Raw genomic sequence first — 16,783 nt, forward strand, 5'->3', positions numbered from 1 at the left:
TGGGAGCACAAAAATCATTTGTCAATATGTTCATGGCCTTGATATCAAATGATGAAGTTTTCATTGAAATTCATTTCTACATTATCAATGCAAACTTCCAAAATTGGCACCACAGCAAGCATTCAACCAAATGTGAGCAGCACTCCTTCTGGAGCTGCCAGTGAAAGCTGTATGAAACTAAGTCATATGGGTTGACCTCACAAGATCTCAAAGGGTTAACCCACTTCGCTTGAGGCATGATACTAAATTTGCTTACAGTCATCACAGCAGCCTTTCCATCCATAAGTGACCCTGGTATTCCACAAAAGTCACAGATTGTTCGTACCTAATCCAAATACTTATTCTTCAAGTATCAGTCCAAATATTGAAGATGCTAGGCCATTACTTTCTGGGATGCAGAAGTTGTGCTGCAACTCCACAAAACCCTGGTTAGATCCTACTTGAAGTACTGTGCGTAGATATGGGCACTACATCTTAGGAAGGATATGGAGAAAGTACAGGAATGATACTTGGACTTCAGCAGTTAAGTTAAGAGGAGAGATTATACAAATTAAACTTGTTTTCTTTGGAATTTAGAAGGCTAAGAGGTATTCAGATACTAACAGGAAAAGACAGGATAGATAAAGATAAACTCTTTCCACTGTTTGGGGATTGTAGAGCCAGGGACATCATCTGAGAATTAGGGTCAGACCATTCAGGAGAGATGTTAGGAAGCACTTCTACACACAAAGGGTGCCAGATGTTTTGAACTCTCTTCCACAAACTGCACTAGATGCTGAATCAGTTGTTAATTTTGAATCTGAGATAGATACTTTTTGGTTATGCAAAGGTATTAATGGATATGTCCCAAAGGCAGATACAGGGGGTTAGGCCACAGAGCAGCCATGATCTCATTGAATGGAGGGACAGGTTCAAGGGGTTGAATGGCTTATTCCTAGTCCTATGTTTCTGTGTTGAATAGGAATATAAAGAGGTGGCAGTAGGATAAAAACTGAGTATGCTCCTGATACACTCAACATGTACACATATATACTGGCCAGTAGGGTCAAGTTGCTGCTTTATTTCCCCACATGTCTTAGCCCAGGGCTTCAGAGTCTTTTCAAGGAACCATTATTTTCACATCAGCTACAACAGCTAATCAGCTCAAACCAGAAGTCAATTCAGGTACTGTTTATAAATCAACTTTTAATTTGTTATCCCAAAGAATGGATGCCTTTTGACCTTGAACTACGTCAAGAACATTTGCCTCCATAGTATTTTTAAAATATATTGTTTGAAATAAATAGCCAAGGAAGCCCAGCAGCATCTCTACTTTCTGCGCAGGCTGAGGAAACCCCACCTCCCAAACCCCCCCCCCCCCCCCCCCCACCATCCTCACTGCGTTCTACAAACAGAGGGTTCGTTGAGAGTACTCTGAGTTGCTGCGTCACTGCCTAGTTCGGGAATTGCACTGTCTCAGATTATAAGACCCTACAACGATAGTGAGGCCAGCTGAGAGGATCATCAGGGTCTCTCTTCCCTCCATTACAGACATCTACACCACATGTTGCATCCGAAAGGCTGAGAGCATTGTGGAAGACCCCACACACCCCTCACTCAAACTCTTCTCCCTCCTGTCATCTGGCAGAAGATACCGGAGCATTTGGTGTCTCACAGCTAGACTGTGCAATGGTTTCTTCCCCCAATCCATCAGGTTCATTAACACTGTATGATCGGACTCTTTCCCAAGTGAATTTCTTTACACGACTTCAAATTGCTGTGAGAAAAATGTCTATTATTCATCATTCTTCTATTACACTATAACTTGCATGTTTTTATTTCTTATGCACTTTATGCCGTGTACAATTGTGTAGCTTGTGCTGTCCATGTAGCATCATCGGTCCTGGAGGAACACTCTCATTTTTACTGTATCTGCTGTATATAGTAGAAATGGCAAATAAAAGCTACTCTACTACTCTAAATGTTACAATGAACTGATCAAATGCAGCTCTAACATCCAGGCTCACAGTCTCCTTAACATTGTTGCAACAACTCATTTTCATTAATACAACAATCAATGGTCATTAATCTTCACCAACATGACCTTTTTGTTTGCTTTAACAGTTGCAAGTTCAAAGTGAGGAGACTCACAAGTAAATCTAGTTTTCTCCTTTTTTATTTACAAAAAAGGTAATTGTGCTTTCTCATTACAGTTTGTTACAGTTACAAGATAATGATAGACAAGGGTTCATTCCACCTTACTTCATTCATCCAGAGAGCTCTTAATGCCGACCCACACTTTTGTTTCTTAAATCATTCCAATGATTTTCTGCTCTGCTTACAATGTATCCATCAATCACTCTCAGTGTTAGGGAAGAATTTGCTGCTTTCAGTCCCAGAATTAACTTGCATTAGTTTGAATCTGTGTATCCTGATTCTATTCCAGATCAATTTCAATTAATATTCCTGGTTGATAATTCCATATACCGTGACGCGATCAGTTCTCTTCTCCAGGTTGAAAGCAAGTATTACCTTCCTCCTTGTAGTTTTCAAACTGCTCTACATTAAATGTAATATCCCTCAGTTCTGCCCACTTTATGCACACTTTGTTCTTTTCATTCTGTAACTTAACCTCATTTTCCAATTTCACTTTCCCTCTGAGATTGGTATCATATGACAATTTATCCACTTTGCATTGAGTTCCTAAAATTCAGGTTTCTTATGGATACAAAGTTAGTTAAGCGATTGGAACAGAGTAGTCATGAGCAGTTACAATTTAAACTGGAGGAAGGAAGTGGTATATCCTACAGCTCATTGTTAGAACCACTGCTTTTCTTTACATACGCATTAATGACTGAGATTGGGTGTATAGGGCACATTTCATCAAGATAAAGGGCTCCAGCCCGAAATGTCGATTTTCCTGCTCCTCGGTTGATGCTTCCAGCAACACTCTCAACTTTAAGAATACATTGACAGTCTGACAGAATGGGTAGAGAAATGTGAAGTGATGCATTTTGCTCAGTAGAAGAATGAAGAGAAATAATAGAAAGTAAAGGGTAAAATTCTGAAGAGTTTTCCAGCAGAGAGATTTAGGGTTTGTTATATATATGCAAATCATTTAATGTGGCGACACAAGTTGAGAATGCGGTTTAAAAAAAACCTCAGGATCCTGAGCTTTATGAAGAGAAGTACAGTGCAAGAAAGCAATGACATTCTGGTGATCAAGATCTTGGTTTGGGTTCAAGTAGAGTATTTTCTCCCATGCTGGGAACTGAACTTCCAGAAGATCATAACAGCTTTAGTCAAGCTGAAGAAAAGATTTACAACCATGGTTCCAGTGATGAGGGACATCAGTCACTTCGATAGATTGAGAAGCTGAGCTCATTCTTAGGAAAAAGAAAGTTGGGAGGAGATTTGTTAGCGGTGTACAAAATCATGAGGATATAGACAGAGTGGACAGAGAGCAGTTGTTGTCATTGATGGCAGTACTGAGAACTAAGGGACACAGATGTTACGGGAATGACAAGACCAAACAACAAGTTGATGAAAAACTTTTGTAATGTGATGAGTCATTGGGATGTGAAATGCATTGCTCAGCATGTGGTGGAAGGAGATTCAATCAACACCTATTCTGTGATTCAATGTAAATACATTTACAATAGTCGTGATCCCAATATCAACTCGTGAAACACCCCATTCTCTTCACTACAATTATATTCTCAATAAATATTTACCTTTGCTACCTTCCAGTGAGTTTCTTTTCTCTATTCCAAGATTTGATCCTAAATCACCATGCCATAGGATTTAATTAATACAATTTCTTGTGGAATGGAGGATAATAAGAACTGAAGTAGGAACATAGGAACTTCAGCCACACAAAACCTTTACGCCAAACATAATCAAAGTCTATCAAACTCTATTTTAAATATACCTGTAATTAAAAGACTGAGTCCTCTGGGCCAGAGAATTCCAAAAATTCACAACCCTCTGTGAAAAAAAATTCTCATCCAGGTCTGAAATGGCATCCACCTTATTTTTACATTGTGATCCCTAGTTCTGGACTCCCAACCAGAGGAAATATCTTACACATATCTGCTTTGTCTATCCCCTTAAACAGTTTGTAGATTTTAATGAAATCACCTCTAACTGTTTGAAACTGCACAGAATCCAGGTCCAGTTTGTCAAATCTCCAAACAAAGAACAGTTCAGCAATCCCAGGAATTTTTTTTTAAATTACTCACGGGTTGTCGGCATCACTGGCTGGATCAGCATTTATTGCCCATCCCTAGTTGCCCTTGAGAAGATGGTAGTGAGCTGTCTTCTTAAACTGCTATAGTCTGTTTGGTGTAAGTTAGTGTGGTTTGATAATCACAACACCATTAGGGAAGGAGTTCCAGGATTTAGATCCAATCACACTGAAGGAACAATGATGTTGTTCCAAGTCAGGATGGTGAGTGGCTTGGAGAAGAACTTGCAGGTGATAGTATTCTGATGTAACTTCTGCTCTTATCCTTCAAGATGGTAGTAATCATGGGTTTCGAAGGTACTGTATAAGGAAACTTGGTGAATTTCTACATTACATCTTGCAGAGTATACACACTGCTGCTCCTAAGTGGTGGTGATCATGGTGGGACTGAATGTTTGTTCAGTGGTGCCAATCAAGTATGCTGCTTTATCCTAGATGACATTAAACTTCTTGAGTGTTGTTGGAATTGCACTCATCCAGGGAAAGGGGATGGAACTTGTCGATGGTGGACAGGTTTTGACGAGTCAGGAAATTAGTTGCATGGCACAGTATTGCAAGCCTCTGACCTGCTCATATATGACCAATCCAGTTCAGCTTATGATCAGTGGTAACTTCCAGGATGTTGACAGTGGAGTGAACATTTGTTGCAATCACCCTATAGCCATAATGTCCTTCCTGAGTTAAGGAAACTGAATTTTACACATGTTCTAACTAAGCCCCTATACAACGTCATTACTCCTATACTCACATCCATTTGCATTCTATTAGCCTATCTAATACCTGTTTATTAGTCTGCAGTGACTTATTGACAAGGACACTGTGGTACATCTGTGCTTAACAATTTACAATTTAAGAAATACTCCACACATCTGTTCTCCTCCCAAGGTGGATATTTCACATTTTCCCTCATTATACTCCATTTGCCATGTTCTTGTCCCTTCCCTGAGCCTGTTGAAATCCTTCTGAAGCTGTTTAACACCTTCTTTATAACACATATTCCTGTTTAGCTTTGTATCATCTGTAACTCTGGAAATATTACATTTGATCCCTACATAATTGATATTTCTTGTAAACAGCAGGATTCTAAGCACTAACCCTTGCAGAACCCCACTAGTGAGAGCCTGCTGATGTAAGAATGACTGGTTTATTTATACTCTCTGTTTTCCACCTGTTAGCCAATCCGCAGTACATGCTGAAATGACTGCACAGAGGCCGGTATCCATTACCAAGTCAGCTTTTATTTACACATGAACAGTTCTTGATTTTAGGACTGCCTCATTCAGAGACAGGTACCAGAGTGTAAGGATCTCTGACACTCACTCTTTCTATCTGTCCGCCAGGGCTCCCTAATCGGACAAGATTAACAGCTCCAATCAGGGAACTCATATTCTATGAGGTCCAGCTGGCTGACTTTGTTACGATCAATACTATCCCATGTACTTTCATTATGATAAAGAGAATTGACAAAGTAGACATAGAGTGGATAGGAACAAGAGTACGGCATTCAAGCTCTCAAGCCTATTCCACCATTCAATGAGATCTTGGCTGATTTGTGACCTAATTATATATACGGGCCTTTAGTACATATCCCATTATACCTTTGCTTAACAAAATTGTATCTGTCTCAGACTTAAAATTAACGCCAGATCCAGCATCCACTGCCACTTGTGGAAGAGAGATCCAAATATTTGCCACCATTTGTGTGTAGAAATACTTTCACACATCTCTCCTGAACAGTCTGGCTCTGATTCTCACACAACGCCCCGATTCTAGAATTCCCAACCATTCAAAATCTCTATCTACCCTGTCTTTTCCTGTTTATATCTTGAATACTTCAATTAGATCACCCTTTAATGTTCTATATTCTAAAGAAAAAAGGCCTAGTTTATGTACTCTCTCTTCATAATCTAACTCCTGAATTCCAGGTATCATTCTTGTAAATTGACGTTGTAATCCCCCCGGCTATTATATCCTCCCTAAGGCATGGTGCCCAGATCTGCTCACAGTATTCCAAGTGTGATCGAACCAGGGTTTTATATAACTGCAACACTACTTCTGGATCCTTCTCCTCCAGTTCTCTCAATATAAAGGCCAGAATTCCATTAGCTTTCTTGATTATTTTCTGCACCTGTTTGTGCTACTTTAAATATCTACACACATGAACTCCCAACCTCAATCCTGATCTATCCTTTCTTGGTCCAAAATGGATAACCTCACAAAGGGATCTCAATCACCTTGTGGGAAAATCTAAAACAAGAGGCTTATAGTTTTAGGCCAAAGGGTGGTAGATGAAAAGTATAATGGAAGTGTGGGCAGGAAAAAGGAGTTGAGGCCAAGATGAGATCAGTCATGATCCTATTAAATAGTGGGATAGGCTCAAGGAGCTGAATTGCCTCCTCAAAGTTCTTATGTTCTTTATATTCTAACCAGCCTCCTGCTGGGGACCTTATCAGGAGCTTGATTACACCCCTTGATTTTTCTTTACCAATTTTGCTAGTAACATCCTCAAAACACTTCAACAAATTCATCAAACATAATTTCCCATTTATAACTCTATACTAACTATAACCAATCATAGAATCCCTACAGAAAGAGGCCATTCAGCCCATCAAGTACACACTGACCTTCTGAAGAACATCCCACTCAGACTCACCTGCCCCCTTACCCTATCCTGCATTTTTCCCATGGCTAATCCACTTAGTCTATATATCCCTGGACATTATGGGCAATTTAGCATGGCCAATCCACCTAACCTGCACACCTCTGGACTGTGGGAGGAAACCGGAGCACCTGGAGGAAATCCATGCAGACATGGGGAGAACTTGCAAACTCCACACAGATGGTTGCCCAAGATGGAATCAAACCCAAGTCCCCATCGTTGTGAGGCAATAGTGCTAACCACTGTGCCATCATGCCCCCTCCCAACCATTACTATCCAAGTGTCCAATTATATCATCCTTTGTGATAGAATCTAATATTCCACTCTTACTGATGTAAGACCAACAGATTTGTAGTTCACTGTGTTCTCTTAAATAATAAAGTGACATTTACTCCTTTCCAAGTGACAGGAATCATTCCAGAATTGATGGAATTTTGGAAAATGATCACCAGTGCCTATTTTTATAGTCAGCTCCTTCAACCCTCTCAGATGGAGGTAATCAGGTCCTAGGAAATTATCATCTTTCAGCCCCATTCATTCCTCCAGTGCAATCTTCTTACTGACATCAATTTTCTTCAACTTCTCATTCTCCCTGTTCAGTTGGATCTCTAATTCTGAGAGATTTCTTCTGTCTTCCTCAGTGAAAACAATACAAAGTAATCATTTAGCTTCTGTGCCATTTCTCTACTCCCCATTACTAAATATTCATCGGACTCTGCCAGAAATCGATCCACATTTGTCTTAGCCAAAGCATTTTCTTTTTAGGTACATATAGAAACATTTACAGTCTGATTCTGTGCTTTTTGTTTGCGAGATTGCATTCATGTTCTATTCACCCTTTCTTTATCAGTTTCTTTGTTCTTCTTTGCTTTATTGTAAAATCCTCTCAATCATCGGGATGAGAATGTCTGCTGACACCGCCAAAATATACACAGTACACTGTGCAAAATGTGCATGTGCAGTCCCCCTGAAAGTACTGCCAATGATGTCACTCCATCCTGTTCACTTTTAATGATTGTGAAGCATGCATCTACAGAACCTTCCACATGAGTAACGTGAATCTTTCAGGGGTGCAGGAGACACAGCCTCCTCAGATTTTCTGCTATTTCTGGCAACTTTATAACCCTTTTCTTTTAACTTACACAATACCCGAACTTCCTTTGTTAGCAACAGCTGACTGACCCTTTTTTGAGTGTTTGCACTTTGAAGGGATGCGTAGTTGCTGTAAGCCTTGTAACAGCTCTCTATTAACAATCCACTGCTTCGATGGATTTTCCCAAACCCCCACAGCTAGTTTGTGCTTCATGCCTTCATGGTTTCCCTTATTTGAATGTAACTCTCTTGCTTCAGAATGAACTACCTTACTTTCAGACATAATGTAAAATCATATCATATCATTAAAAGTTCTTTTACAGTAAGATTATTACTCATATAATAAGAACTGCAGATTCTGGAGATCTGAAACAAAAACAGAAATTGCTGGAGAAATGTGGCAAGTTGGCAGTATCTGTGTAGAGAAAACAGAGTTAACGTTTTGAGTTGTGGACTTCCTTCAGAACTTAAGGGTCACTGGACCCAAAACATTAACTCTGCTTCCTCAACACAGGTGCTGCCAACTTCTCCAAGGTTATCAATTAGCTCTTTCTCATGACATAATACTAGATCTAAAATAGCTTGTCCTCTAGTTAGCTTCTCAACATACTGCTCTCGAAAACCATTCCCACACACTCCAGAAACTCATCCTCCACAGCTTTAGTATTCAATTGGTTTCCCATTGAAATGCAGATTGAGGTCACTGTGTTGTCCATGTTTCTCTCACTTTGATTTATACCAAGCCCCACACTACCATTATTTGGTGCCATATAAATGACTCCAACCAATATCTATTGCCCGTTGCTGTTTCTTAGTTCCTCCTAAATAGATTCTACACATTGTTCTTCCAATCTGAGTTCCTCTCTTACTAATGTACTAATCCCATCCCTTATTATCAGTGCAACTCCACTCCCTTTTCATTCTTATCAATTTTTGAATAATTCCCAGTCCTGGATACAAGTAGTCATGTTTCTGTAATGATAATTGGATCACCCCCATTCACCTCTATTTAGATCATCAACTTTGTTGTGAATGCTTCAAGTATTCAGGTAGAGTACCCTTAATTTTGTCTTTATAACATAATCCATATATGAATGCATTCTGCACCCAATGCTTAACATTGTTTTCCCTGTTTTCTAATATCCTTCACAGTTTTTCCGCTTAGTGACTTTGCTTCCTTCAAATTTGAGTTATTCAATGTCCTGTCCCCCAGACAAGCTAGGTTAAATGCACCCAACAGCACCAGTAAATCTCTCTGCAAAAATGTTGGTCCCAATCCTGTTAAGATGTTTCCTATCCAGCCTGCACAGGTCCCACTGGTCCCAGAACTGATCCCTCATGTCGCAGAAATTTGGTAGAAACATAGAAAATAGGAACAAGAATAAGCCCTTTGAGCCTGCTCCATCATTCAATATGATCATGGCTTGATTGTCTAACTCAGTCCTCTGTTCCTGCTTCCACCCTATAGCCTTTGATCCCTTTCCCTCCAGGAACTATGCCTAACTCATTCTTGAAAATAAGAAGCCTTCCTACCTACACATCAATCCACCCTTTTTTTAATGCTCACTAGTAGATGGCACTGGGGCCAAAGGGCTCTAACTATTTCTGCTGATCAGCACATGCAGAACTTCCTAGCAGCTGTGTTGACTGGAAGTACAGCTGAGATTATGGCTCTTAAGGTCCTGTCTCACAATTTCTTCTCTAACCCCCTGAAATCTGCTTACAGGATCCTGTCTCTCTTCTTACCTATGTAGTTAGTGTATTTAATTTACTTTATATTAAATTGATTAAAAGCCTTTTGAATGTTCATGTAAACTGAAAATGATGGGATAAAAGGGTAAGCCAAGCTTACTACAGTCTCCTTGGGTTAGTACAGAAATTTAAAGCAGTCACTAATGCACTGGAGTGGGACTCACATTGTTCATAAAATAATTGCATCTAATGTCACATATGCACAGACACAAACACATATAGACATGCACAAACACAAACACATATAGACATGCACAGACACACACACACACATATACACATGCGCAGACACAAACACATATACACATGCGCAGACACACACACACACATATACACATGCGTAGACACACACATATACACATGCACAGACACAAACACATATACACATGCACAGACACAAACACATATACACATGCACAGACACACACACATATACACATGCGCAGACACAAACACATATACACATGTGCAGACACACACACACACATATACACATGCGTAGACACACACATATACACATGCGCAGACACAAACACATATACACATGCGCAGACACACACACATATACACATGCACAGACACAAACACATATACACATGCGCAGACACACACATATACACATGCGCAGACACACACACATATACACATGCGTAGACACACACATATACACATGCACAGACACAAACACATATACACATACGTAGACACACATCCCTTCGTACCCACTGCATTTTCAATCTGTGAGGATTCACTGCCCTCCCATGAGAAACTATGTGGCTATACATGCCAGCTGTTGCCACAATGTCCAACTTAACTCATCACTATCTTCATCCCACTTACCTAATCCTCTGCATAAATATTCCTACCACCCATCATAGTCAAATAAAATTCTGGTATATTTATCTTTCCCCACATCTCCAGCCTGTTACCCTTCTGCCAACAGCATTTCCTGCACCAGCAGCCTGAGGCTACCATGTTACCCACAATATTTGATCATTTCTGCTTATACTTAATCTGACTAATAGTATTTAAATGTTAGATGTGTTTAATTTCTTTAAACAGAAAAAAAAATAACTTGATTTAATTTGATTTATTATTGTCACATGTACCAAGATACAGTAAAAACGTTCTGGTTTGCGTGTAACCAGACAAATCATACCTTACATAAGTACATCAGGATAATAGATCTCAATGCAGAATATTGTGTTACTCAGGCATCTATTAAAAAATAATTATTCCAATATCAGAGCACAATTGTTCAACAGTTTTAATGCTAACCAAACTAAGCAGCAGCAGTTGAGAACCACAAGCAAGGTGTGCATTTGTCAAGGATTTACAGTCACAATGGACTGAATTGGCATCAGATGAATGAGATCACAGCACAGCGCTGGTAAAACCTGGTTACTCCCACAGCTTGAAGTTCATTATTGTTGACAGATTAGAGGACTTGAAATTTATCTTTAGCTTCTCACTGTGATTCTCTTGGCTTCATGGCAACAGTTTTAATGTTGAATAGTAAAGCAAATTTTAATCGAGTTAAAGGGGTAATGTTGTCATCATAGATACCTGATGCTACGAATGTATGTTCATTTCCTACTTATGACATAGAAGTAAGTAATTTATCTGATAACATGAAGGTGAGGAACTTTTCAATCATTCAAAGATTTCTAAAGATGTTTAAAACAAAAAATATTTCAAATATAAAACAACGTTTATTGTTTAATGGAACAAAACACCAAGCTCTGTTTTGTACAACTCAGTGAATGACCTAAATCAAAAAGGTTTGAGAGAAGGCCAAGCTATGAATGTTATTAAATGTTGCTGAGTTGGTTTTAAATGTTTACAGGAATAAAGATTAAAGGTGATGGAATAGAATGTAGAGGTGTAGTAGATCCCATTAATCTGGGAGTGAGTATCATTTGAAATTTTCAACCATATCTTTTTACTTCTCCCTATGTCTATAATCATCAACATTGATATAACTTCCCTCAAACTTTCCATTCCTCTGACTCTAGTCTTTTATTATCTCTTGTAATCAGCAGAAAAATGCCTCCCCAGCCTTTAGCTATTGAGATCCTCATTCAAGGATTCATTTCCTAAACCCTCAAGTTTCTGTGGGAATGTCACTCTCCTATTTTCAGACAACTCTTAAAACCCACCTTTTTAACTGAGCTCTCGGTGATTCTTTTGGCCATTCTGAAAAATTGGTTCTATACTCATGCACTATCCAATTCCATTGGATCACAATGGATCAGTGGTTAGTACTGCTGCCTTACAGCGCCAGGGATATGAGTTTGATTCCACCCTTGGGTGACAGTCTATGTGGAGTTTGTACATTCTCCCTGTGTCTGCATGGGTTTCCTCCAGGTGCTCTGGTTTCGTCCAAAGATGTGCAGGTTAGGTCGCTTGGGCATGTTAAATTGTCCACAGTGTCCAGGGATGTGCAAACTGGGTGGATTAGCTGTGGGAAATGCAGGGTTGCAGGGATAAGGTAGTGGGGTGGATCTTGGTGGGATACGCTTCAGAGGGTCAGTGTAGACTCAATGGGCTGAATGACCTGCATTCACACTACATTGATTCTATGAACTTCAGGTTGTGAAGTTCAATTTTAAATAGCAAAATATTTTAATCCTTGGAAAAATGATGTTCAAGATCAGGATTTATTCGCAATAATAAATAGAGATTTTTTAAAAATTTGTCTGAAGTGTTCTGAGTATTCTAAAGGAAACTTCCATGTATTGAAGGTGCTCATTATCAGTTATGCTTCAGTTATTGCTACATACAAATTATCTCAAAATTACAGTTTATGAAATTAGTGAATGGATACTGAATACTTGATATGGTATTACTCTGGTTGATATTTGAGTGCAAGCATTAACCAATGTTTTGTCCAGGTATCTGGCCGTAACTCATTTGAAGTAAAGTTTATTCTTTAATCAGGAAAACAGTTGGGAGTTGTATTTAAATATTGTAATTAAACTTTAATACATGTTAATGAAGCAAGGGAAATTCTTCATAATTTACATCATTAATTACAGTGTGCATTGATCCCAGAAGCATATAATAGCTGTTGAAGGCTGCTTGGATGTAAGCTGAGAGCAAACCAACAACTTTTTTCTTATGGTTTTTTTGCTGTTTATACCTTTATAGTTTTAATATATTTAGATGCAAAGAATTTCAGTGCTGCATTCTTTACCCAAAATCTTTTAAGATCTGAGCTTGATATGGAATCGGTTTAATGTCAATGTTAGTTTGACTTTAAAAAATACCATGCATCTTAGGCTTTACATTAGACATCAGCACTTCACACCTGCAATTAACCTAGTAGAATATAATATCGTTTATTGTCATGTGTACTCAAGTACAGAAGTACAAGAGTACAGTGAAAAGTTTATGATATGACCATCTTAGGTACAAAGTACCGAGGTACAAATCTTAACTGTAAAAAGAGGAATAAAAAAGAAGTTGCATTCCCTTACAGTAATTCATAGTATAAGTTAGAAATAAGACAGTTAAAAGGATAAACATTACAGTCATATAAACAAATTACAGATAAACATTGCATTGTTCCATCATATTGTCAAACTAATTAAGGCCTGTAATAAGACTGCAATAAGAATTGTGATGCAGGCTCACGTCTAAGGCTAGATTTCCACTTTGAGGGCCAGGTGTGGTCTGAGGGCAAAGTGCAGTCATTGAGAGAAATGTGTTTTTTCCCCCTCAGATTTCCATTCAAACTCATTTGCATAACACTAAAATGTACTATGAAATACCACAGCTAAACAGCATTTTCAAGGGTTTTCTAAAAATGTTTGCACATTTGTTTTGAAAATTATTCCTTGGTAGTTTTTTTAAAATGTGTTAATTAATTAATTAATTAATTAATTACTAATTTTATTACTACCTGAAGATGCTTTTATTCTAAAAAACATTTTATTTGCAGTATCTCCTCCACCAACTGTCGTAATCTATTTTAAATAATTGAAAGTGCATCAAAATGCTATTCAAAGCCATTTGCTCGTAACATTACTGTACGGTCAGTTTCTTAATAAATGATAAAAAGTAAAAGCTTTTACAGTGTGCCCATTAGTGCTCTTGTGCCTTACAAAATTAACCTTAAAAGCCTCCTTGAAGGCCTGCAAACTAATGCAATTAGCAGAAATTAGCAATGATGAGTAATTCAATCTGGGGAATTGGAAGATTTTGAGGTTGGGCTGACATATGCATGATTTTTTTTTAAACAGTACAAAAATATCTCAGGAACCCAATTCAGATGACTGCAGTTTCTGTTTAAAATTCAACAATCTGTTGTGTTAATTTCTCAGATTTGAAGTGATGTACACTGAGGAACAACCACGCATCTGTATGGAAACTAATCTTCACTCAAACTCATTCACAGCCAGAGCACTATTGTAATCCTCCTGCAGAGGCAGAGGTGCTCAAACTAACCAGGCAAGAGGGAAGATGCTAAACTGCAGATAATGAGATTAGTTTATTATTAACAGAGTGAGAATGAGGATATCTCTAGCCTGGTGTTGAGAACTGTGCATACAGGAAACATGAGTGATCCAACACCGGGAATTGGGTTTGTGAATAACCTCAAACTTTTGTGACCTAAAGGGCCTTGAAGTCAGGAGACATGTTACCCACAAGCTGCAGAAAGCCAATACTCCATCTCTGAGGGCAATGATATGAAACACATTACCCTTTGCTAGTATAGGGACAGTCACCATGATGCCAATCCATTTCCAACTAGACGAGGGATCACAATTTGATGAGCGCATCCATCCTCCTGCATTCGGCAAACCCTTGGGATTGAGGATGAGCTGCTTCTGCTCTGGTTCAATTCCATGATTGCTGATGAGTCCAGTGTAAATTATACAGTGTTTGGCACATGTCGAGCAGGTAGTGCTGGAAGGGTTGACTGAATGTGTTGTGTAGGCAAAATTGAGGACTGCAGATGCTGGAGTCGAGAGTGTGGTGCTGGAAAAGCACAGCAGGTCAGGTAGCATCCTAGGAGCAGGAAAATCGACATTTTGGGCAAAAGCCCTTCATCAATAGATAATAGACAATAGGTGCAGGAGTAGGCCATTCTGCCCTTCGAGCCAGCACCACCATTCAATATGATCATGGCTGATCATTCTTAATCAGTATCCTGTTCCTGCCTTATCTCCATAGCCTTTGATTCCACTATCCTTGAGAGCTCTATCTAACTCTTTCTTAAATGAATCCAGAGACTGGGCCTCCACTGCTCTCTGGGGCAGAGCATTCTACACAGCCACCACTCTCTGGGTGAAGAAGTTTCTCCTCATCTCTGTCCTAAATGGTCTACCCCATATTTTTAAGCTGTGTCCTCTGGTTCGGCACTCACCCATCAGCGGAAACATGTTTCCTGCCTCCAGAGTGTCCAATTCTTTAATAATCTTATATGTCTCAATCAGATCCCCTCTCAGTCTTCTAAACTCAAGGGCATACAAGCCCAGTCGCTCCAGTCTTTCAGTGTAAGGCAGTCCCACCATTCCAGGAATTGACCTCAAATGTCTTTCCTCAAATTTGGAGACCAGAACTGCACACAGTAAAATAAGGTTGGGAGCCTCCGGGCTAGAGAGATAAATGGAAGGGGCGTGGGGCTGGGGGAAAGTGGCTGAGAGTGCAATAGATGGATGGAGGTGGGGTTAAAGGTGATAGGTCGGAGGGGAGGGTGGAATGGATAGGTGGGAAGGTAAATGGAAAGGTGGGACAGGTCGTGAGGGCAGTGCTGAGCTGGAACGTTGGAACTGGGATAATGTGGGAGGAGGGGAAATGAGGAAACTGTTGAAATCCACATGGAGGCCATGGGGTTGGAGGATCCCGAGACGGAAGATGAGGCGTTCTTCCTCCAGGCGTCAGGTGGTAAGGGAGCAGCAATGGAGGAGGCCCAGGAATTGCATGTCCTCGGTGAAGTGGGAGGGGGAGTTGAAGTTTTCGGTGAATTTAAGGTCGGGGTGGAATGTGTTGGTGAAGTTGATGAACTGTTCAACCCCCTCGTGGGAGCATGAGGTGGTGCCGATGCAGTCGTCAATGCAGCAGAGGAAAAGGTGGGGAATGGTGCCGGTGTAACTGTGGAAGATAGACTGTTCCATGTTGCCGAAAAAGAGGTATGGGTAGGGCCCATACAGTGCTCATGGCTACCCCTTTTGTCTGGAGGAAGTGGGAGGATTCGAAGGAGAAATTGTTGAGGGCGAGGACCAGTTCAGCCAAACAAATTAGAGTGTCAGTGGAAGGGTACTCGTGGGGACATCGGGAGAGGAAGAAACGGAGGACTTGGAAGCCCTGGTCATGGCAGAATGGAGGTGTATAGGGACTGGATGTCCATGATGTCCATGAGGCATTGGGGGCCAGGGAAATGAAAGTCTTGGAGGAAGTGGAGGGTGTGGGTGGTGTCCTGAACATATGTGGGGAGTTCCTGGACCGGGGGGATAGGACAGTATCAAGGTTTGTGGAGATGAATTCAGTGAGGCAGGAGCAGGCTGAGACGATAGGTGGACCAGAGTAGTCAGGCTTATGGATCTTGGGAAGGAGGTAGAACCAGGCAGTGCGGGGTTCTCAGACTATGAGGTTGGAAGCTGAGGGTGGGAGATCTCCTGAGGTGATGAGGTTGTGTAAAGTCTGAGAGATGGTGGTTTGGTGATAGGAAGTGAGGTCGTAGTCGAGGAAGCAGTAGGAGGAGGTGTCTTCAAGTTGGCACCTGGCTTCAGCAGTGTAGAGGTCAGTGTGCCAAACTACCACTGCACCCCCCCCCCCCCCCCCCCTTGTCAGCTAGTTTGATGGTGAGGTTGAATTTGGAGCAGAGGGAGTGGAAGGCTATGCATTGTGAGGGTGAGAGGGAGGGTTTGTTGATGGGAGGTGAGGTCATGGTCGAGGGGTGGTGGTTCCCCTGTTCCCGCTGACGCCTCAACTTTACTTAAACACAAACTCAACAAAGTCTCTCAATGTATTCAGTGCCTCATGCTTTTAGCCATCCCAAGCCAGAGTCTCCCATATGTTGGTAAGACTGAATATCATTACGTTACTTC

Source organism: Chiloscyllium punctatum, chromosome 1, assembly GCF_047496795.1.
Source record: "Chiloscyllium punctatum isolate Juve2018m chromosome 1, sChiPun1.3, whole genome shotgun sequence".
In the NCBI taxonomy this organism is placed as follows: domain Eukaryota; kingdom Metazoa; phylum Chordata; class Chondrichthyes; order Orectolobiformes; family Hemiscylliidae; genus Chiloscyllium; species Chiloscyllium punctatum.